The sequence below is a fragment of the Scyliorhinus torazame genome, chromosome 12, assembly GCF_047496885.1.
Source record: "Scyliorhinus torazame isolate Kashiwa2021f chromosome 12, sScyTor2.1, whole genome shotgun sequence".
NCBI classification, from domain to species: Eukaryota; Metazoa; Chordata; class Chondrichthyes; order Carcharhiniformes; family Scyliorhinidae; genus Scyliorhinus; species Scyliorhinus torazame.
The window spans coordinates 216,587,838-216,611,895 of NC_092718.1; the positions used below are offsets into that span (position 1 = coordinate 216,587,838).

General features: G+C 50.3%; 1 long non-coding RNA gene across 5 annotated transcripts in view; it reads right to left on the reverse strand.

Annotated features, from left to right (window-relative positions):
• Positions 1-677: 677 nt before the first annotated feature.
• Positions 678-24,058, reverse strand: part of LOC140386980 (uncharacterized) — a 47,154-nt gene continuing 23,773 nt past the window's right edge. For 4 of the 5 annotated variants that reach the window (XR_011933724.1, XR_011933725.1, XR_011933720.1 and 1 more), the window contains one exon: positions 678-2,915. This is a non-coding gene — a long non-coding RNA (uncharacterized lncRNA). Of the gene's footprint in view, positions 2,916-23,524; positions 23,684-24,058 lie in introns of those variants that run through there. The other variant, XR_011933721.1, reaches the window with a different exon arrangement.

Consider the following 24,058-nt stretch of genomic DNA (forward strand, 5'->3'; position numbering starts at 1 on the left):
GTCCTTTCTTCCCGTTGCAGGTCGCGCTCCGAGCCGGGCAGCGCTGCCTGGGGTGTTTGCTCTGTCCACAAAAATAACACTTGGGCCCCCCGGAGTTGGCTGGCTGCCACGCGGCACAGGCTTGCGGTGAGCTGGAGTCGGCAGCTGGTGGGGCCCACGATGCCCACGAGGGTGCCACGCAGTCGGGGGTGTAGGACTCCAGGTTACGGGAGGCCACTTCCAGTGAATTTGCAAGCTGCCTAGTCTCCGCAAGATCTAGCGTACCCCCTTCCAATAGTCGCTGGCGGACGTACGTAGACCTCATGCCCGTGACGTAAGCGTCTCTGATTAAAAGTTCGGTGTGTTGGACTGCCGAGCCTGCCTGGCAGTCACAGTTCCTACCGAGGATCTGTAGGGCCCGCAGGAAATCGTCCAGAGTCTCCCCCGGGAGTTGCCGTCTCGTGGCCCGGAGGTGCCTGGCTACACTTGATTCCTCGGTTTAACGTAATGTCCCTTTCGGAGCGTCCTCGCTTCTGAGTAGGAGGGCGTATCCCAGATGAGGGGAAAAATATCAGGGCTCACCCATGAGTTGGAGCTTCTGGACGTGGCGTTGGCTGCGTAAGGGCTCGATTAGGAAGCCCATCTTTTAAAATCTTGTGCAATAAATTGATGTACCGTCAATTACCACAAGACGAGAATGGTGGAACAATCGAGGCTTTATTGCACAAGATGTTGTGCCTCCTGCAGCTGGAACCAGAATGGGAGCAGCGCAGGAGAGCAGACACTTTTATACACCGCCTGCTGGGAGGAGCCAGCAGGCAGGGATTTACCGTTGTACCTGTAATACAGGGGCGGTACCGTAATACATACAATATATCACTAGTGGTGTTTACCACTTGCTGGGATTTAGTGTCTGGTGTTGCTGGGGTTCAGTGTCTGGGGTTTAGTGTCTGGTGTTGCTGGGGTTCAGTGTCTGGAGTTTAGTGTCTGGTGTTGCTGGGGTTTACTGTCTGGGGTTTAGTGTCTGCTGTTGCTGTGTTTAGTGTGTGGGGTTTAGTGTCTGCTGTTGCTGGGGTTTACTGTCTGGGGTTTAGTGTCTGCTGTTGCTGTGTTTAGTGTCTGAGGTTCAGTGTCTGGGGTTTAGTGTCTGGTGTTGCTGGGGTTTAGTGTCTGGGGTTTAGTGTCTGCTGTTGCTGTGGTTTAGTGTCTGGTGTTGCTGGGGTTTAGTGTCTGGGGTTTAGTGTCTGCTGTTGCTGGGGTTTAGTGTCTGCTGTTGCTGGGGTTCAGTGTCTGGGGTTTAGTGTCTGCTGTTGCTGTGTTTAGTGTGTGGTGTTTTGGGGACTGACTCTTCCTATCGACACAGAGCGACACCTAGTGGTCTTTTGATGATATGACCTCTTGATTCTGGAAAGTGCTGCATTGGGAATTGACCTGAACTGTGGATTGCAGTGTTGTGTCCAGAATCTGGATATGTTTAACACTGGTGCAGTGTAATTATTTACTTGACATTTGATAACAGATGCACAACCCTAACCCTCATGCATTAATGGGAAGAAAACTGTGCCCAATAAATTCTGAAAATTAGCGTAACTGTCCATATATGGGTGTAGGCGCTTCTGCCTCACACCGGTTCCGGCTGATGGTTAATTGTTATTCTCCAAAGTGATTATGAAATGAAAGTGATTCGATTAAGTGATGTTTCAGAACCAATCTGGGAGCTAATTTGCGATATTGCAGAGAGCAAAATATATCATAGAACAACAGATTACACCATCCCTCCGCCCGCGCAATCTTGATTTAGATCTAAATAATTTTCGGTGAAGACGCGTTAACATGATTGCGGCATGTTTGTGCAGTTTGATTAGTTTGATGGGAGAGATTGCCACCGGGATTTATTGCTGGAATGAATGACAGGGACTGTACTTCTAGCTGCTGCACGCACTGTGTAAGGTCAACATAACCTCGCACTGCACCTATAAACACAGCACAAAGCCAGGATCGCACAAATGTTAACTTTCAAACCTGCACACAAACAGTAAATAATCTGATACATTGTTATCTTATACAACTTCCCTAAACTGCTCAGCTGGTTCAGGCAGAACAGGAACGATGCAAGTTCAATCCTGTCCTGTTGATCGCAGCTGAGATGGAGAGAGGCCCGATTCTCAGCATTGTTGATATCGCTTTTGTTCATTCCCGATCCATTTAATTAACTGGGTTCAATTTCTCCCAATGCATAAATATATAAACATGCGCACATCCATGCACACATGTTGAATGTACATGTGTGAGAGAAATGCACACATGTACGTTTGCATATACATGCATCCGTATACTTACAATGAAGGTGTGCGCACATAGGTATATAAATACAAATACATATTTCCGTACATTCATGCGTTCATGTATAAATGCATGCACACAAACCTGCACATACCAATAAATATGCACCCATACAAGTATACATGTATAACTGCATTTGCACATAAGTGTCAACGTAATGCATTACCATGCACTCCTGCACACAAATACAAACAGAAATGCAACCGTACATAAATGCATGGAAATGTAACCACTTTGCATACATGTAAACTCATGTGCACATGTGCATACTAAAAGCCCGATTTAATCGAGTTTACAGACACATGCAGACATCCAATCATAATTACTCATATATGTACTCTTACATAAATGTACATATAAACAGTTACAGGTGTATGCAGGATATTTATAAAAAGTTATTGTACAGTTTTAAACTTTAACTTTGGGTGTACACGTGATGGAATCAACAGTAACTGCGTCTAAATTTATAATGTTTTTAAACAATGCAGTTCAAATTTCTTGGCTCCAATATAATTGCATCTTTTGTGACACATCTTTCAATCCAATGGGTCACCTTTTCTTCTCCAGGCATCATTTTCAATTAATTTCAGGGTCTAAAATTAAATAGGGAAAAGATTTAACATAGCATTAGTCACACATTAACATTTAAAAACTTCATGAATTATGGATGAAAGTTTGCCTTCCTTAGCACCGTCACCAAGACTTTCAGTCTATTTACAATTCCGAGCCTTACAGTTTGGTTCCAATAAACACTCCAGAAATGAAGTGAAGTATGGTATCATGATGGGTGAAGTCTTCCTGAGCACTCAGTTGAAAATAGTGACTTTTGCAGTAAAAATAAATCGTTCTGCCATGTTGAAAATTATTTGTTTTATGGAAAATGCCATTTTCAAATTAAAACAAAAAGAGGGTAATTTTTCCCAAACTATTCACAACGAAACTACAACAATGATGTTCATCACAAATTAGAGCAAGAGTTGGGGCTGATCCACTTTTCTTTTGAAATCAGTTTGTTACCTTCAATTGTTCTTTAAGATAACAATCATCACTCCAGTGACCTGTAGGCAGTGACCGTGTCAACAAGTTCATCACAAGTTATTTCTGCATCAAAGTTACAAATTACATTCTATATGTGACTGTGAGAAAAAGTTATCTTTCCATCTTCGTCTGCAGCCTCAGTCACAGCTGACCACAGCATCCTCGTCCAACACCTCTCCATTATCCTCCAGTTGACTGGGACCATTCTCACCTTCTTCTATTCTTACTTAAGCCAGAAAATCTCTTGAAATGTCTTCTCTTCCTGCACCTTCTCTCCCTTACCTCTGATGTTCCCCAAGGATCTTTCCTGGGCTCTTCCTGTTTCTTATCTACGTACTGTGCCTCAGCAACATCATCAGAAGACACAGCATTAGTAATCATTTTTATTGGTGTCACAAGTAGGCTTACATTAACACTGCAATGAAGTTATTGTGTAACTGGCTGGGAAGAGGGGATTCCCTAGGTTGCCTGGATACACCCTGCTGGAGCAACTGCTGCTTCCGGATGCGGAAGGGAGGGAAGAATTGGGGATATATACAAGTGGCTGGGGAGCAGGGAGGCGAGCGGGTGGTGAAGTGTAAGAAAAAATGGGAAGCGGAGTTGGGAGGGGAGATCAATTGGGGAGTCTGGAGTGAAGCATTGCGTAGGGTAAACGGGACCTCCTCTTGTGCAAGGATGAGCCTGATACAGTTTAAGGTGGTGCACAGGGTGCATATGACTCAGGCGAGAATGAGGACTCTTTCAGGGGGTAGCAGATGAGTGTGAGAGGTGCGGGGGGAGCCAGCGAATCACGTGCATGTGTTTTAGGGTTGTGAAAAATTGGGAAGATTCTGGGCAGGAGTGTTCGCCGCCTTAGCCAGGATAGTGGAGGAGGAGGTGGACCCGGACTCTTTGGTGGTGATATTTGGGGTTTCAGAGATGGAGAGGAGGAAGGCCGATGTCGTGGCGTTTGCCTCTCTGATCGCAAGGCGGCGAATATTACTGGAGTGGCGGTCGGCATCGCCACCTGGTTTAGCGGCTTGGTTGGATGACCTGTACGACTTCCCGTGTTTGGAGAAGATAAAGTATAAGTTAAGGGGCACTGCAGGGGGGTTTGAGAGAAGGTGGAGGATGTTTGGCACCGTGTTTGAGGAGCCGTTCGTTGTGGGGGGGGGGGGGGGGGGGGTGAAAAAGGGAAAAATTTGTACAGACTGTATAGTTGATTGTTGGGAAGTATATTTCCCGGGGTGTTTATTTGCTGTAACCTGTTTTGATACATATTTGTAATAAAATACTTTTTTTTTTTAACTGGTTGGCAAGATCCCAGAGTGGAACCCGGGCTCAAAAGACCTCAACTTTTGTTCTTTTTTAAATAAAATGTGGAGGAACAGAGTCGCAGATCTGTTCATTAGTTTTAACAACAAGAAAATACATTTTTTAAACATGAAAAAATTGGATTATGATACAATACACATTTACACCCCCTCAGTTTAACAATTACACACAGATTTTAGAATTAACATGGATTGAAAACACTAATCTACAATGGTCTCATTGACACAATGTCCCTATTCAGCACACAGGGTGACTGTGGGCAAATACAAGCGCTCCACTCTGAACCTAAGTTAGTGTCCATGGATTTCTCCTCCGAATCCCCCCAGATGATTGTCACGTGAGAGTTTCAAAACTCCACTCTCACAAACACACTTTAAAATATTCCCTCATAATAATAATGCTTTCATTAAGTGGCTTATATTCCAAAATCCAGACCAAGTTTTCCAAATGACACTTTTAAACAAAGCTTCCGATCCACTTTTAACAGCAAATCCAATCCAGGATTTTACACTCCCTTCTAGGTTTACTTTCAGAGAATCAGAGAATACCTACAATGCAGAAGGGGGCCTTTCGGCCCATTGAGTCTTCCCCTACCCTTGAAAAGAGCACTCTTCCCATGTCCACTCCCCCGGCCTATCCCCGTAACCCCATAACCTAACCTACACATCCCTGGTTACTAAGGGGCAATTTAGTATGGCCGATCCACCTAACCTTCACATCTTTGGACTGTGGGAGGAAATTGGAGCACCCGGCGGAAACCCACGTACACACTTGGAGAACATGCGAACTCCAGTCCTGATTGTTTTTACACAAACTCCTAGATCCAGCCACCGATTTCCATAATTGTTTCAATTCATGTTCCACAGGCTGTAGTAACACCTGACAAATCTGAAAACCACTTCAGATATCTTTTTGATGTCTCATCCTTCTTCTGAGCTCTGTCTGATTTTTTACTGAACAGTTCTCTGTTGTAATACCTTTAACCTCTGACTTCTTGGAAACTTCTCTTCATTTCTCTAGCTTCCTTAACTAGCTTCTCTTCAGATCTCTGCACATGTTTTCTTAGCCATTACTCTATAGTATGGCTTTTTTTCTGGCAAAGCTGAGAGCGGTGTTCCCTCTTGAGCCTTCAAAACCACTGCTTCTAGCAGAACTGAGACAGCTGCCTTCTCTCTCACTACCTATCTTCAACTGCAATCAAATTAGCTAATCTAAAACTTAAAAGCTTCTCTACCTTACAAAGCCTTAGTTGCTAAGCACCCACTGTTGGTTTATTTATTCTTCACACCGTAGTCCTCTCTAAGCACAATAGAAACACAGCTGGAACTTAATCAAATCAACCTCCACACATACAAACACCTTTGTCCGACATGGATTTAACTACATGTTTTACACTTCCAGGCACAGAAACATTTAATTAAACACATTTTAAACTATACTTTTTGACTAACGTTTGCCAATACAAATAAAACTACCTGTGTTTTCCTAACAACATTCAGAGTGGCGAATGTCGTGCCCCTGTTCAAAAAAGAAACTAGGGATAACCCTGGGAATTACAGGCCAGTTAGTCTTACTTCGGTGGTAGGCAAAGTAATGGATAGGGTACTGAAGGATAGGATTTCTGAGCATCTGGAAAGACACTGCTTGATTCGGGATAGTCAGCACGGATTTGTGAGGGGTAGGTCTTGCCTTACAAATCTTATTGAATTCTTTGAGGAGGTGACCAAGCATGTGGATGAAGGTAAAGCAGTGGATGTAGTGTACATGGATTTTAGTAAGGCATTTGATAAAGTTCCCCATGGTAGGCTTCTGCACAAAGTAAGGAGGCATGGGATAGTGGGAAATTTGGCCAGTTGGATAACGAACTGGCTAACCGATAGAAGTCAGAGAGTGGTGGTGGATGGCAAATATTCAGCCTGGATTCCCGTTACCAGTGGTGTACCACAGGGATCAGTTCTGGGTCCTCTGCTGTTTGTGATTTTCATTAATGACTTGGATGAGGGAGTTGAAGGGTGGGTCAGTAAATTTGCAGACGATACGAAGAATGGTGGAGTTGTGGATAGTAAGGAGGGGTGTTGTCGGCTGCAAAGAGACATAGATAGGATGCAGAGCTGGGCTGAGAAGTGGCAGATGGAGTTTAACCCTGAAAAGTGTGAGGTTGTCCATTTTGGAAGGACAAATATGAATGCGGAATACAGGGTTAACGGTAGAGTTCTTGGCATTGTGGAGGAGCAGAGAGACCTTGGAGTCTATGTTCATACATCTTTGAAAGTTGCCACTCAAGTGGATAGAGCTGTGAAGAAGGCCTATGGTGTGCTCGCGTTCATTAACAGAGGGATTGAATTTAAGAGCCGTGAGGTGATGATGCAGCTGTACAAAACTTTGGTAAGGCCACATTTGGAGTACTGTGTACAGTTCTGGTCGCCTCATTTTAGGAAGGATGTGGAAGCTCTGGAAAAGGTGCAAAGAAGATTTACCAGGATGTTGCCTGGAATGGAGAGTAGGTCTTACGAGGAAAGGTTGAGGGTGCTAGGCCTTTTCTCATTAGAGCGGAGAAGGATGAGGGGCGACTTGATAGAGGTTTATAAGATGATCAGGGGAATAGATAGAGTAGACAGTCAGAGACTTTTTCCCCAGGTGGAACACACCATTACAAGGGGACATAAATTTAAGGTGAAAGGTGGAAGATATAGGAGGGATATCAGAGGTAGGTTCTTTACCCAGAGAGTAGTGGGGGCATGGAATGCACTGCCTGTGGAAGTAGTTGAGTCGGAAACATTAGGGACCTTCAAGCAGCTGTTGGATAGGTACATGGATTACGGGAAAATTATATAGTGTAGATTTATTTGTTCTTAAGGGCAACACGTTAGCATTGTGGATAGCACAATTGCTTCACAGGTCCATGGTCCCAGGTTCGATTCCGGCTTGGGTCATTGTCTGTGCGGAGTCTGCACGTCCTCCCCGTGTCTGCGTGGGTTTCCTCCGGGTGCTCCGGTTTCCTCCCACAGTCCAAAGATGTGCGGGTTAGGTGAATTGGCCAATGATAAATTGCCCTTAATGTCCAAATTGCCCTTGGTGTTGGGTGGAGGTGTTGAGTTTGGGTAGGGTGCTCTTTCCAAGAGCTGGTGCAGACTCAAAGGGCCGAATGGCCTCCTTCTGCACTGTAAATTCAATGATAATCTATGATTAATCTAGGACAAAGGTTCGGCACAACATCGTGGGCTGAAGGGCCTGTTCTGTGCTGTATTTTCTATGTTCTATGTTATATTCCCGGTCAAGCAACATCTTGACTTAAAAATTCTGAACCTTGTTTTGAAATCCCACCATGGCTTTCTCCCTCCCTGTCTGTTTCCTCCAACTCCACAGTCCTCTCTGATATCTATGTTCCTTTAATTCTAGTTTATTGTGTACTCCCAATTATAAATGCTCCCACAATTTTTCTGCTGTTACCTAGGTCCATTAGGTCTGGTATTCCCTCCCTACACCTCACCACCTCTCTTCTTCACTTTCTTCCTTGCTTCTTTGAGCAAATTTTGGTCACCTGATCTAATATATTTTCATGTGGCTTGGTGTCATACTTTATTTTGTAATATTTCTGTGAAGCATCTTGGGATGGTTCTTTCATTATGCCAGGTCTAAGCTGCTGTTACTGATTGAAACATTAATGGAAATGTGACCAGAAAGCAACCGGAGGACACTTTCATGATCTATACCATGTTTACAAAGAGCAACTACAGAATTACTTCCTCATCTGGCCTGAAGTCCGTGTGTGAAGCATAATTTTGGAAATATTGGTTACTATTAAAGTGGGACAGAGAACCATGTTAAACAAACAAGCAGGAATTGTACAATTTTAGCATTCACCTGTACAACAATTACCTATACGACACTCACCTGTATCACATTTCATTGTACAATAATAATAATCTTTATTTTCACAAGCATGCTTACATTAACACTGCAATGAAGTTACTGTGAAAAGCCCCTAGTCGCCACATTCCACCGCCTGTTCGGGTACACAGAGGGAGAATTCAGAATGTCCAAATTACCTAACAGCACATCTTTCGGGACTTGTGGGAGGAAACCGGAGCACCCAGAGGGGACCCATGCAGACTCCGCACAGACAGTGACCCAAGCCGGGAATCGAACCTGGGACCCTGGCGCTGTGAAGCAACAGTGCAAAGCACTGTGCTGCCGTACCATGTAATTTATTTAGTGAAATTGGTGAATTTGAGCTACGAATAATTTAAATATGAATGAAAAACAGAGCACAAAGTATTTTAAAAATAAGTTGTGGGTTGATGTGAAGAGGGATATTTAACCCACTTGAACGATACAGATGCTGACCATGTTCACTCTGCACAATTAGCTTCCTTTTAATCTCTATTCAGAGAATGCAAAGGATCGTATATCTTTTTAAAAAAATAATTTTTATTAAGGTTTTCACAGAATACCAATAGCAAAATGAAAAAGGAACCCAACAGGATTAAATACAAAACACAGTCAAAAAACAACCCTCCATATCCCCCTACCCCCTGTACGAAAATAATAAATTAATACCCCAATTTAACACAGAGCCAACATAGCAAATATATACACCCCCTCAGATCCCCCAGTGTAAATAAAGTAACCCCCCCCCCCCCGCGTTGCTGCTGCTGACCAATGTCTACCGTTCTGCCAGGAAGTCTAAGAACGGTTGCCACCGTCTGAAGAACCCTTGTACCGACCCTCTCAAGGCGAATTTCACCCTCTCCAACTTAATAAACCCCGCCATATCGTTGATCCAGGATTCCATGCTTGGGGGCCTCATGTCCTTCCACTGAAGAAGAATCCTCCACCGGGCTACCAGGGACTCAAAGGCCAGAATACCGGCCTCTTTCGCCTCCTGCACTCCCGGCTCCTCTGCCACCCCAAATATTGCGAGCCCCCAGCCTGGTTTGACCCTGGATCCTACCACCCTCTACACCGTCCTCGTTACGCCCTTCCAAAATTTCTCCAGCGCTGGGCATGCCCAGAACATAAGGGTGTGGTTTGCTGGGCTCCCTGAGCACCTAACACACCTGTCCTCACCCCAAAAAAAACAGCTCATCCTTGTCCCGGTCATGTGTGCCCTGTGCAGCACCTTAAACTGTATGAGGCTGAGCCTCGCGCACAAAGATGAAGAGTTCACCCTCCCTAGGGCATCTGCCCACGTCCCCTCCTCGATCTCCTCCCCCAACTCCTCCTCCCACTTACCCTTCACCTCCACCACCGAGGCCTCCTCCTCCTCCTGCATCACCTGGTAAGTTTCCGAGGTCTTCCCCACTCCCGCCCCCCCCCCCCCCCCCGAGAGCACCCTGTCCTGTACTGTGTGTGGCAGTAGCCGCGGGAATTCCACCACCTGCCGTCTGGCAAACGCCCTGACCTGTAAGTACCTGAAGGTGTTCCCCGGGGGGGAGCCCATACTTCTCCTCCAACTCTCCCAGACTCGCGAACTTCCCGTCCACAAACAGGTCCCCCAACTTTCGTATCCCTGCCCTGTGCCACCCTGAAAACCCTCCATCTATCCTCCCTGGGACGAACCGGTGGTTCCCCCGTATTGGGGTCCACACCGAGGCCCCAACTTCCCAAGGATCATAGATCTTAACTGTCATTCTTTTTACTATTTGTTTCTTGTACTTTCCCCCCACCCCCGAGGTTTGAAATGAGTAAATTTCAAAAAGGTTCATGACTTTCCAACTAAATATGTTATGGTGATAAGGAAGTAAATAAGTTCCAGTGAACTTCATAAAACATTGTTCTGTTGGTTCGAATATTGTATCTGATTCACATTTTACTTTTAGGAAGGATGTGGAGGCAGTGGAGAGGTTGCAGAAAAGATTAGCAAGAATCAATCCAAGTATGGGGGGCTTCAGTCATATATTCATAGAATCATAGAATTTACAGTGCAGAAGGAGGCCATTCAGCCCATCGAGTCTGCACCGGCCCTTGGAACGACCACGCCTCCACCCTATCCCGTAACCCAGTAACCCCACCTAACCTTTTTGGACACTAAGGGAAATTTATCCTCGCCAATCCACCTAGCCTGCACATCTTTGGACTGTGGGAAGAAACCCGGAGGAAACCCACGCAGACACGGGGAGACTCCACACAGAGTGACTCAAGCCGGGAATCAAACCTGGGGCCCTGGAGCTGTGAAGCAACTGTGCTAACCACTGTGCTACCGTGCTGCATCAACCCTCAGAAAGAGCACTCTGCCCCGGCCCACTCCCCCATCCTATCCCCATGCACTGATCATGGCCAATCCACCTAACCTGCATATCATTTGGACTGTGGGAGGAAACTGGACCACCCAGAGGATACCCACGCAGATACAGGGAGAACGGGCAAACTCCACAGAGTCACCCAAGGCTGGAATTAAGCGAGGTCACTGGGGTTGTGCAGCAGCTGTGCTAACCACCGTGCCACTTCTCAGGAATCTCAGGATGGCACAATTCCTTTCTGTTTCAGGATAGGCAAAGCTAATAGACACCCTTCTTACTCAGGCTGCATCATTCCAAGACCTCACTGCTGTCATGCCTCAATATTTAAGACTCCTGGACAGCCACTCCAGAGTTTGTGCCACACGTCCCCAGGCAGGGAATAGTGTTGCCTCCTGTTTCGGGGTCTCATCCAGCCAGTAAATGAGACCCACCTCATCGACGCTCATCACCCCCCACCCCCATGTGGCCCACAGCCATCCCAAGCCCCCATGACACATACATCAGACTAACAAGCCCCTGAAAATGTTTAAACAACAGACAGCAGTCATCAGGACCACCCATATCAACCGCAACACCCATCATGAACCGCCCCCCCCCCCCCACACTCTCCGCACCCAAACACCCAGAGCTGGCCAGAAGGCTCTGCCCCCTTGGAACTAGGTGGAGACAGTGGTGCTCACTTCCTTCTTCTCTTGGAGGTCAGGGCACTGCGTTCCCATTTCTAAAAGGCAGCCGTAATTTGCGCCAGCGAGATGTCACAGCTGGTGTGTCGGAAGATTCAATGAGGGCTGAAGATGCAACGTCAACTGAGCTGAATTAATTATAATGGATTCAAATTCACACTAATCAGGTTTGTGCCTTCCCTGGGCGTGAACCTGATCGAATCATCGGGAAGGGCCCGGGCAGATCGCGTTCTGAAATCTCACCGGCGCCAAAGCGTTTTTTGGCCTCTAACGAGACTTACCAGCCAGGAGTGGATTTGCACCCACGACTAATTCAGCAGCTAAATCCTACCCAATATCTCCAATTATTCATTTTGACTTCTGATATTTCGAGATTTGTCAGAAGTCTATTTGCTTAAAAACAAAACGTACTGGGAATTTTGACAGGCTGATTCGTGAACATATTAACTTCCTTCCTGAGCTGTGTACAAAAGGTGTACACAGCTTCGCATCTCCAGTTTCTCATGTGGCAAGGCCCCAACACTTGTTGTCTGAAAGACACCATTCTAGTGGAAAGTCACGTGGATAGATGAGGGAAACTGGGGTTGTTCTACTTAGAAAACAGAAGGTTGAGAGGAGATTTGGGAGAGGTGCTCAAATCATGAGATGCCCTGACAGCATAAACAGGCAGAAAATGTACACATTGGTGGAAGAGGTGAGGACCAGAGGAACCGATTTAAGGCAAATTGCAAAAAGAGCAAAAGCTTTTTAAGGAAAAGTATTTCTAAGATCTGGAATGCACTGCCTGTGGGTGATACGGGGATAGATTCAATCATGGCTTCCAAATTGGGACCACAACTTCCCACAACATACACTAACGATCTGGAAGAAGGAAGTGAAGGCACTGTTGCTAAGTTTGCAGATGATACAAAGATATGCAGAGGGACAAGTACGGTAGCACAATGGTTAGCACTGTTACTTCACAGCGCCAGGGTCCCAGGTTCGATTCCCGGCTTGGGTCACTGACTGTGCGGAGTCTGCACGTTCTCCCTGTGTCTGCGTGGGTTTCCTCCGGGTGCTCCAGTTTCCTACCACAAGTCCCAAAAGATGTGCTTGTTAGGTGAATTGGACATTCTGAATTCTCCCTCAGTGTACCCGAACAGGTGCCGGAATGTGGTGACTAGGGGATTTTCACTGTAACTTCATTGCAGTGTTGATGTAAACCTACTTGTGACAATAATAAAGATCAAATTAGGTAGTATTGAGGAAGCAGAAGTCCTTGGACAGACTAGGAGAGTGGGCAAAGAAGTGGCAGATGGAATACAACGTGGAAAAGTTTGAGGTTATGCACATTGGTAAGAAGAATAGAGGCACAGAATATTTCTAAATGGGAAAAGGTTTCGGAAATCAGAAGCACAAAGGGACTTAGGAGTTCTAGATCAAGATCCTCTTAAGGTTAATGTGTAGGTTCAGTCGCAGCTAGGAAGGCAAATGCAATGTTAGCATTCATGGCAAGAGGGCTAGAATACAAGAGCAGGGATGTACTTCTGAGGCTGTATAAGGCTCTTGTCAGACACCATTTGGAATATTGTGAGCAGTTTTGGGCCCCATATCTAAGGAAGGATGTGCTGGCCTTGGAAAGGGGCCAGAGGAGATTGACAAGAATGTTCTCTGGAATGAAGAGATTGTCATATGAGGAACGGTTGAGGACTCTGGGTCTGAACTTGTTGGAGTTTTGAAGGATGAGGGGGGATCTTATGAAACTTAAAGGTTACTGAGAGATCTAGATAGAGTAGACGTGGAGAGGATGTTTCCACTAGTAGGAAAAACTAGAACCCAAGAGCATAACCTCAGACTGAAGGGACGATCCTTTAAAACTGAGATGAGGAGGAATTTCTTCAGCCAGAGGGTGGTGAATCTGTAGAACTCTTTCCCGCAGAAGGCTGTGGAGGCTAAATCACTGAGTGTCTTTAAGACAGAGAAAGATAGGTTCTTGATTAATAAGGGGATCAGGGGTTATGGGGAGCAGGCAGGAGAATGGGGATGACAAGCATATCAGCCATGATTGAATGGCGGAGCAGACTCAATGGGCCGAATGGCCTAATTCTGCTCTGATGTGCTATGGTCTTAAAGGTGAACTGGATAATTATCCGAATAGAATTAAAATGCAAGAAACGGGGAAAGAATGGGGGGCTTGGGCAGGCTGTGCTGGTCTCGATAGTTGTGAATACAATTGCTTCACTGAAAATACCATAAAACCTTTGCTACTGACAGGTTCCTGTGTCAAAGTCTTTGGAAATTGCTTACAAATTGCAACATTGATATGTCCCTTTATCATATTATTTTAAAAGTAACTCGAATTTTCAGTAGTTTGGTGAACAGTATTTTTTTAATGGGTGATTACCTTCAACCCAAGCTTCCGATCGGATTTGAACACGGGGTGGGGAGGCTGCAACAGGCGCCTTCTGAATGCACAACACTAAGTGTCCAGAAAGTCTTACCAAGTGAAGGGGGTTGAATTTTATAAATCTGTCTGTTAATGCAGGCAGGCTGTCACAAATATTATTACTGGACTTGTCCCATTGACGCGTTACCTTGAGGGGATTATTATTCCAGTATTCCTGTGTGCTTATGGTATAATTGTAAAAGGTTTGGTTAGAAATACCTGGAGATAAAGCACCTGCTGATCTTCACAGTCAGGACCCCTCTTGCCAGGAACGACTATCACATTTATGCAAGTATTTCCATGTCCCTTGTTGCTTTCAAAGTGGCTGCAACATGTACGATGAAAATATATCTTTTCCTTGTGACACTGGGGGCCAGAGCCGGTTTTACACTTTTGGGGGCCCTGCGTTCTCCCTCTTTGCAGGACCCCACGTCACGCTCTGACCCCTGGTGAGGTGGCGGCCCCACTCTCAATGTCCAACACCACCCTGACTGGCGCCGAGCCCCACCCCAAATGGCATCAAGCCCCACCCCCAATGACATCAAGCCCCACCCCCAATGCCATCAAGCCCCACCCCAATGGCATCAAGCCCCAACCCCGATGACATCAAGCCCCACCCCCAATGGGGTCGAGCCCCACCCCCAATGGGGTCGAGCCCCACCCCCACTGGCATCGAACCCCACCCCAATGGCGTTGGAGCCCCACCCCCAATAGCATTGAGCCCCACCCCCAATGGCATCAAGCCCCACCCCCAATGGCATCAAGCCCCACCCCCAATGGCATCAAGCCTCACCCCCACTGGCATCATGCCCCACCCCCACTGGCATCAAGTCACACCCCCACTGGCGTCGAGCCCCACCCCCAATGTATCAAGCCCCACCCCCAATGGCATCGAGCCCCACCCCCAATAGCATTGAGCCCCACCCCCAATGGCATCAAGCCCCACCCCCACTGGCGTCGAGCCCCACCCCCAATGACATCAAGCCCCACCCACAATGGCATCGAGCCCCACCCCCAATGGCATCGAGCCCCACCCCCAATAGCATTGAGCCCCACCCCCAATGGCATCAAGCCCCACCCCCACTGGCGTCGAGCCCCACCCCCAATGACATCAAGCCCTACCCCCAATGGCATCGAGCCCCACCCCCACTGGCGTTGAGCCTCACCCCCAATGGCATCAAGCCCCACCCCCAATGACATCAAGCCCTACCCCCAATGGCATCGGGCCCCAGCCCCACTGGCATCGAGCCGCACCCCCAATGGCATCGAGCCCCACCCCCAATGGTATCAAGCAACACCCCACTGGTATCAAGCCCCCCCCACTGGCAACAAGCCCCACCCCCACTGGCGTTGAGCCCCACTCCCACTGGCGTTGAGCCCCACCCCCACTGGTGTCGAACCCCACCCCCACTGGCGTCGAACCCCACCCCAATGGCGTTGGAGCCCCACCCCCAATAGCATTGAGCCTCACCCCCAATGGCATCAAGCCCCACCCCCAATGGCATCAAGCCCCACCCCCAATGGCATCAAGCCTCACCCCCGCTGGCATCAAGCCCCACCCCCACTGGCATCAAGTCACACCCCCACTGGCGTCGAGCCCCACCCCCAATGGCTTCAAGCCCCACCCCCAATGGCATTGAGCCCCACCCCCAATGGCATCAAGCCCCACCCCTACTGGCATCGAGCCCCACCCCCAATGACATCAAGCCCCACCCCCAATGGCATCGAGCCCCACCCCCAATGGCATCGAGCCCCACCCCCAATAGCATCGAGCCCCACCCCCAATGGTATCAAGCAACACCCCACTGGTATCAAGCCCCCCCCACTGGCAACAAGCCCCACCCCCACTGGCGTTGAGCCCCACTCCCACTGGCGTTGAGCCCCACCCCCACTGGTGTCGAACCCCACCCCCACTGGGGTCGAACCCCGCCCCCACTGGTGTCGAACCCCGCCCCCACTGGCGTCGAGCCCCACCCCCACTGGCATTGAGCCCCACCCCCACTGGCGTCGAACCCCACCCCCACTGATGTCGAGCCCCACCCCCAATGGCATCAAGCCCCACCCCCAATGGCATCAAGCCCTACCCCAATGGCATCAAGCCCCATCCCCAACGGCATCAAGCCCCACGCCCAATGGCATCAAGCCCCATCCCCAATGGCATCAAGCCCCACGCCCAATGGCATCAAGCCCCACCCCTAATGGCATTGAGCCCCACCCCCAATGGCATAGAGCCCCACACCCACTGACATCGGGCCCCACCCCCACTGGCATCGGGCCCCACCCCCACTGACATCGAGCCCCACTTCCACTGGCATCGGGCCCCACCCCCACTGACATCGAGCCCCAACCCCACTGACATCGAGCCCCACTTCCACTGGCATCGGGCCCCACCCCCACTGACATCGAGCCCCAACCCCACTGACATCGAGCCCCAACCCCACTGTAATCAAGCCCTAGCCCCAATGGCATCAAGCCCTACCCCCAATGGCATCAAGCCCTAGCCCCAATGGCATCAAGCCCCACCCCCACTGGCATCGAGCCCCACCCCCACTGATATCAAGCCCCATCCCCACTGGCGTCGAGCCCCAACCCCACTGTAATCAAGCCCTAGCCCCAAGGGCACCAAGCCCCACCCGCAACGGCATCAAGCCCCACCCCACCGGCACCAAGCCCCACCTCCAATGGCATTAAGCCCTACCCCCAATAACATCGAGCCCCACCCCCACTGGCGTTGAGCCCCATCCCCACTGGCATTGAGCCCCACCCCCACTGGCTTCGAGCCCCACCCCCACTGGCTTCGAGCCCCACCCCCACTGGCATCGAGCCCCACCCCCGCTGGCATCAAGCCTCACCCCCATTGGCATCGAGCCGCACTGCCACTGACATCGAGCCCCACCCCACTGGCATCAAGACCCACCCCCAATGGCGTCGAGCCCCACTCCCACTGGCATCATGCCTTACCCCCAATGGCATCAAGCCCCACCCCCAAAGGCATAGAGCCCCACCCCCACTGGCATCGAGCCCCATCCCCAAGGGCGTTGAGCCCCACCCCCACTGGCATCGGGCCCCACCCCCAAAGTCATGGGCCCCACCCCCAATGGCATCAAGCCACATCCTCAATGGCATCAAGCCCCACCCCACTGGCATCAAGCCCTACCCGCAATGGCATCAAGCCCCACCCCAATGGCATCATGCCCCACCCCCACTGGCATCAAGCCCTACCCGCAATGGCGTCGAGCCCCACTCCCACTGGCATCATGCCTTACCCCCAATGGCATCAAGCCCCACCCCCAAAGGCATAGAGCCCCACCCCCACTGGCATCGAGCCCCATCCCCAAGGGCGTTGAGCCCCACCCCCACTGGCATCGGGCCCCACCCCCAAAGTCATGGGCCCCACCCCCAATGGCATCAAGCCACATCCTCAATGGCATCAAGCCCCACCCCACTGGCATCAAGCCCTACCCGCAATGGCATCAAGCCCCACCCCAATGGCATCATGCCCCACCCCCACTGGCATCAAGCCCTACCCGCAATGGCATCAAGCTCTACCCGCTTGGCATCAAGCCCCACCCCCAATGGCATCGAGCCCCACCCCCAATGACATCAAGCTCCACCCCCAATGGCATCAAGCCCCACCCGCAATGGCATCGAGCCCTACCCCCAATGGCATCAAGCCCCACCCCCAATGGTGTTGAGCCCCACCCCCACTGGCATCATGCCCCACCCCCAATGGCATCGAGCCCCATCACAATGACATCAAGCCCCACCCGCAATGGCACCATGCCCCACCCCCAATGACATCGAGCCCCATCACAATGACATCAAGCCCCGCCCCCAATGGCACCATGCCCCACCCCCAATGGCATCGAGCCCAACCCCCAATGGCATCGAGCCCCACCCCCAAGGGCATTGAGCCCCACCCCCACTGGCATCGGGCCCCACCCCCAAAGGCATCAAGCCCCACCCCCAATGCCCCACCCCCAATGGCATCGAGCCCCACCCCAATGGCATCAAGCCCCACCCCCAATGCCCCACCCCCAATGGCATCGGGCCCCACCCCCAAAGGCATCAAGACCCACCCCCAATGCCCCATCCCCACTGCCATCCAGCCTACCCCCAAAGGCATCGAGCCCTACCCCCAATGGCATTTAGCCCCACTCCCAATGGCATCGAGCCCCACCCCCACTGGCATGGAGCCCCACCCCCAATAGCATCGAGCCCCACCCCAAAGGCATCGAGCCCCACCCCCACTGGCAACAAGTCCCACCCCCACTGGCATCGAGCCCCACCCCCAAGGGCGCTGAGCCCCACCCCCACTGGCATCGGGCCCCACCCCCAAAGGCATCAAGCCCCACCCCCAATGCTCCACCCCCAATGGCATCGGGCCCCACCCCCAAGGGCATCGAGCCCCACCCCAAATCATCGGGCCCCACTCCCAATGACCTCGCTCAGGGGGCCAAGCTTCTGAGGTCTCAACCTTCTGGGACCTCGCGAGCTCCTGTCTGTTGCTATTGGCCATCTGGCCTGGCCTCTGCTCTCTCCCACCCTCACTGCCCATTCCGGTTGCTGTCCAGCCCAGTCCCCTCACTCTCAGTCCAGCTGCCTGGTTGGCCTCTGGCTCTGTGCGAGTCGCCCCCCTCCCGCTGGCCACTGCTCCCTGATTCTCCGAGACGCAACACCGGCGCCTGCCTGGCCTTCTTCACACCTGCCGACTGCTGATCTGCTCACCTCTCAGCTCTCGCTCGGCTGGCTGGGCCTTGAGCCTCGACCTTCAATGGCCACGTGTGCTCCTGGCTGGCTGCCTGGCAGCTGCTGCTGGCTATCTGGCCTGGCCTCTGCTCTCTCCCGCCCTCACCACCTGGTCCTTTTGCTGCCCAGCGCAGCCCTCGCACTCTCAGCCCTGCCTGGCCGGCCTCTGGCTCTGTTCGAGTCATAGAATCATAGAATTTATAGTGCAGAAGGAGGCCATTCGGCCCATCGAGTCTGCACCGGCTCTTGGAAAGAGCACCCTACCTAAGCCCACACCTCCACCCTATCCAAGTAACCCCACCAAACCTTTTTGGACATTAAGGGCAATTTTGCATGGCCAATCCACCGAACCAACTCATCTTTGGACTGTGGGAGGAAACCGGAGCACCCGGAGGAAACCCACAGGGAGAACGTGCAAAATCCGCACAGTCACCCAAGCGGGAATCGAACCTGGGATCCTGGAGCTGTAAAGCAACTGTGCTAACCACTGTGCTACCATGTTGCCCTGCTCCCATTGGCCACTGCTCCCTGATTCCCCGAGACACAACACCAGTGCCTGCCTAGCCTTCTTTGTACCTCCCGACTGCTGCTCTGCTCAGCTCGTCTCTCACTCAAGTGTAGGTTAGGTGGGGTTACGGGGCTAGGGCATGGGAGTGGCCCTAGGTAGGATGCTCTTTGAGGGTTGATGCAGACTTGATGTGCCAAATTGCCTTTTTCTGCGCTGAAGGAATTTTCTGGTTCTATGGTCAGGCTTGGGCCTTGGCGACCTCGTGTGCTCCTGGCTGGCTGCTGCCTTTCCGACCGGGTGGCCTATGTTCTGGTTGGTTGATTGGTTGCCTCCCTCCTCAGTCCTGCCCTGGAGGTCGAGAGTCGCCCCGCTGCTTCCTTCAACAGCCATTGGCCAGTGCCTCCTCCTTGCCTCACTGAAGGCTTGACAGGCTCCTATGTTAGTTCAGCGACCTCGCTGCTGCCTCAGGCTGCCCGCCAGACCGAATGCAAGAAACCTGGCTGCTGTGGGGTTTTTTTAATTTAGAGTATCCAATTCTTTTTTTTTCAAATTGAGGAGCAATTTAGCGTGGCCAATCCACCGAACCTGCACATCTTTGGGTTGTGGGGGCGAGACCTACGCAGACACGGGGAGAATGTGCAAACTCCACACAGACAGTGACCCGGGGCCGGGATCGAACCTGGGACCTCGGCGCCGTGAGGCTGCAGTGCTAACCACTGTGCAACCATGCTGCCCTTCCTGGCTGCTGTGTTGACACCACTGTGCAGGAACCACAGGTTTAAGCCGGGGAAATGGATGGGATGTTTGGGAAGTGGAGGGAGACGGGACTGGTGAGGGTGAGGGATTTGTATCTGGAAGGGCCGTTTGCAGGTCTGGATGAGTTGTGGGAGAGGTTTCAGTTGCCGAGGGGGAGTGAATTCAGATACATGCAGACGAGGGACTTTGCACGAAAGGAGCGCGGGACGTTTCCCAAGTTGCCGGGGTATACCCTATTGGAGCAATGCTGCTCCCGGATGAGTTGGGACAGGATAGGATTGGGGCTATATACGGATGATCTGGGGAGTGGGGGGGTGGGGCCCAAATGGGCGAGCATGAAGAACAAATGGGAGGAAGAGTTGGGGAGAAATAGGCTGGGGACTGTGGTGCGAGGCAATGCGTCGAGTGAATTCAACTCCCTCCTGCACGAGGATGAGCTTGGTTCAGTTCAAGGTGGTGCACAGTGTTACACATGACCCGGGCAAGGATGAGTGAGTTCTGCCAGGGGGTTGCTGGTGAGTACGAGAAGTGTGGGTGAGGGCCGGCGAATCACGTACACATATTCTGGGGTTGTGTGAAGCTGGAGAGTTACTGGTGTTTGGGGCGTTATCCAAAATTGCGAGGTTGGCAGTCAGGACAGGTCCAATGGTGGCGAGCTTCGGGGTACCAGAAATGCCGAAGCTGCTGTTAAGGGGGCCGATGTGATGGCCTTCGGTGACCTTGTGTATAAAACGTGGACAGTGAGGTTGTGGAGTGTGTTGTTGTATATCTTCCAGTTTTTTTTACACGTGCGAGAAAGAAAGGAAACCTGTCTGCTGCTTTGCACTTTTAGTCAATGAAAGTTGAGAAACCTCACAGTGATTCGGGAGCTCCGTGTCTGGACTTCTCGAAGTTTCCACCACCGCTCAGCGTCATTCTTGAGCCTGTCAGCAAGTTTAGAGCTACCAAGGCTCTGATTGGTGGTCCCACCACGACAGTCACCTCTCCGTATGGGCCCCCCAAACAGTGGCCAGGGCCCTGCACTGCAGCGCTGTGTGTGGAGGGGATGGTTTCTTTCCACAGAGTTTCAACTAAAATGTAACTTTTTCAGTCAGCATTTGAAAGCCATCGTGGAACCTGAAAGAAATACTTGCACTTTTATAGCACCATTCATGACCATGGGAAGTCTCAAAGGGTTTTACAGCCAATGAGGTTTATTCATGCAGGAATGACAGAAGTGATCTGGTAGGAGGTGGAATTGGTGACAAACGTGTATGGATATTTTGGGCGGTGCGTTGAGGAAAATGGCTTCAGTCTTCCCAATGTTAGGGGGCATAGTTGGCGGGTGATGGCTGGTTCAGGGTATTTAAATTTATGATCAGCCATGATCATAATGAATGACGGATCAGGCTCGAAGGGCCGAATGGCCTCCTCCTGCTTCTATTTTCTATGATCAAATTTGCACACAGCAAGATCCCCCAAATCGCGAGTGACAATGACCTGATGATCTGTTTTTAGTGATGTTTTAGGCCGGAATCGAACCCGGGTCCCTAGCGCTGTGAGGCAGCAGTGCTAACCACTGTGCCACCGTGCCTGCTTTCTCTTTTCAAATGTATATCCAATTCCCTTGTGAGGGATACATGTTGGACAGGACACCAGGCCGATTCCCCCCTTGCTCTTCTACCAAATAGTGAAATCAGATTGAGAGGGCAGATAGGATCTTGGTTTAATGTCACATTCATCCCTCCCTCAGTGCTGCCCTGTGTGTGTCAGCTTCAATGTTTGTGCTCAAATCCTGGAGTCAATACTCCACATTACAGAGGGAGGGCGGTGAGTGCCCGGAATGCGCTGCCACGGAAGGTTCTGGAAGCACAGACATTAACGGCGTTCAAAAGGCATCTCAACAAATACATGGATAGGATGGGTACAGAGGGGATACGGCACAAGGAAGTGCTGAGGGATTTGGCCAAGGTTGGTATCATGACCGGTACAGGCTTGAAGGGCCAAAGGGCCTGTTCCTGTGCTGGATTGTTCTTTGTTCTTTGAGGCCATTTGGCCCATAGTGACTGTCCATACTCTTTGAAAGAGTTTTCAATTAGGCCACCTTGCCCCGACTGTGCTTTCTTTTTGGCACGACATGGAATCCTAAAACCCTCTACAGTGCAGAGGGAGGCCCATTGAGTCAGCACACACCCTCCGGAGGAGCACCCCGCCCTATCCCCGTATCCCCACCTAACCTTTTGGAGACTAAAGGGCAAATTATCATGGGCAAACTAACTAAACCTGCACATCTTTGGACTGTGGGAGGAAACCGGAGCACCCGGAGGAAACCCCACGCAGACACGGGGAGAACGTGCAGACTCCACACTAGACAGTCACCCGAGGCCAGAATCGAACCCGGGTCCCTGGCACTGTGACCTAGCAGTGCTAACCACTGTGCCACCATGCCTGTTTTCTCTTTTAAAATATATATCCAATTCCCTTTTAAAAATTGAATTTTGAAAGGGCTAGATGATCAAGTTTACAAAATGCCCCAAGAGTCAAAACCGGAGCACAGTTGAAGCTGTGAGCTTTCAGCTTGACTGGGAATTATTGTAGACAAATCCAATTCCACAGAAGAAACAATAAAATATCTATCTGCATTTATAATGATTGGTTTCTAAACTAACAGTAACCACAAAATCTTATCTCTGTCACCCTCCTGTCCCACGTGTCCCCTTCACCCCCCAGCAACCACCCCCCCCCCCCCCCCCCACAAAACCCTGTCCTTGAACTATAGATACATACATGTGGGCAGCATATGACACACAAATCAGTTACTGGCATTTACAGTCGGCCTCTTTGTGATTGTAAACAACTCTGTTGCTAAGGTTTGTGGTGGAAATCTCACTTAATCAGCCAGTTCATCTCTATCCATGGGTGCTGCGATCAGACTTTGTAGTTATTAAAAATCTGTTCCTCCGTTTCACTGTTAACTCCCCATTGTTCGGGTTAATGTGTCACAAGGAGCAGATATTCCGGCATTTAATCTCTTTGCTGTCTGAGGCCTTCCCTCTTCCTACCTCTGTGTATTCCTCCAGCCCTAGAATCCTATGAGATTGAGGATGCTGGACTCAGACCTCACTTTATTTTAAACTCGTCATTATTGGCAGCCACACCTTCAGTTTCCCAAACCGTAAGTTTTGGAATTTCCTCCCTAAACCTCTCTGCCTCAGTCTCACATGTCCCGATATCTCGCTATGGAGCTGGGACTCAAATTCTGCTCTATAATTCTCCTGTAAAACCCTTTGGGACATTGTATTGTGCTAAAGGTGCTATATAAATGCAAGTTGTTCCAGTGTGCTGTTCACAAGCAGATGGCAAACTAACATTGTGATAAGCAAGGCTTTTCCATCTCTTGACTATTTTATACTGTGACTTCCGCTGTAAACTGCATAGTATCAGAATTAGATTGTTCTGTGCCCTTCATAGTCCATTCGCCTGCTGACATTCAATGTCCAGATTTACACACAGTAATCTTTATTATTGTCACAAGTAGTCCGCAGCCCTGATGTAGGCCTCAAAACATGCTAGCCAGTGAGTAAAGTCTTTTCTGGCGTCGGGCGAGTGCGGATCCAGCTGCAGGCGATCGGGCTTAATTCGGATATCCATTCTGTGGAAGATCTGACTGTAATAAATTGATGCACGATCAATTGCACAAAGACTAAAGTTGGCTACAATTGTGGCTTTTTCCAGTCAGATGCGTGGCCTCCTGCTGCAGCTGGCGAAATGGCAGGGCACTGGAGGTCATACCTATTTATACAGTTCACCACAGTCTGCACGTTCTCCCCGTGTTGCGTGGGTTTCCTCCGGGTGCTCCGGTTTCCTCCCACAGTCCAAATACGTGTAGGTTCGGTGGATTGGCCATGATAAATTGCCCTTAGCAACCAAAAAGGGGCTGGTTTAGCACAAGGCTAAATCGCTGGCTTTGAAAGCAGACCAAGGCAGGCCAGCAGCACGGTTCAATTCCCGTACCAGCCTCCCGGAACAGGCGCCGGAATGT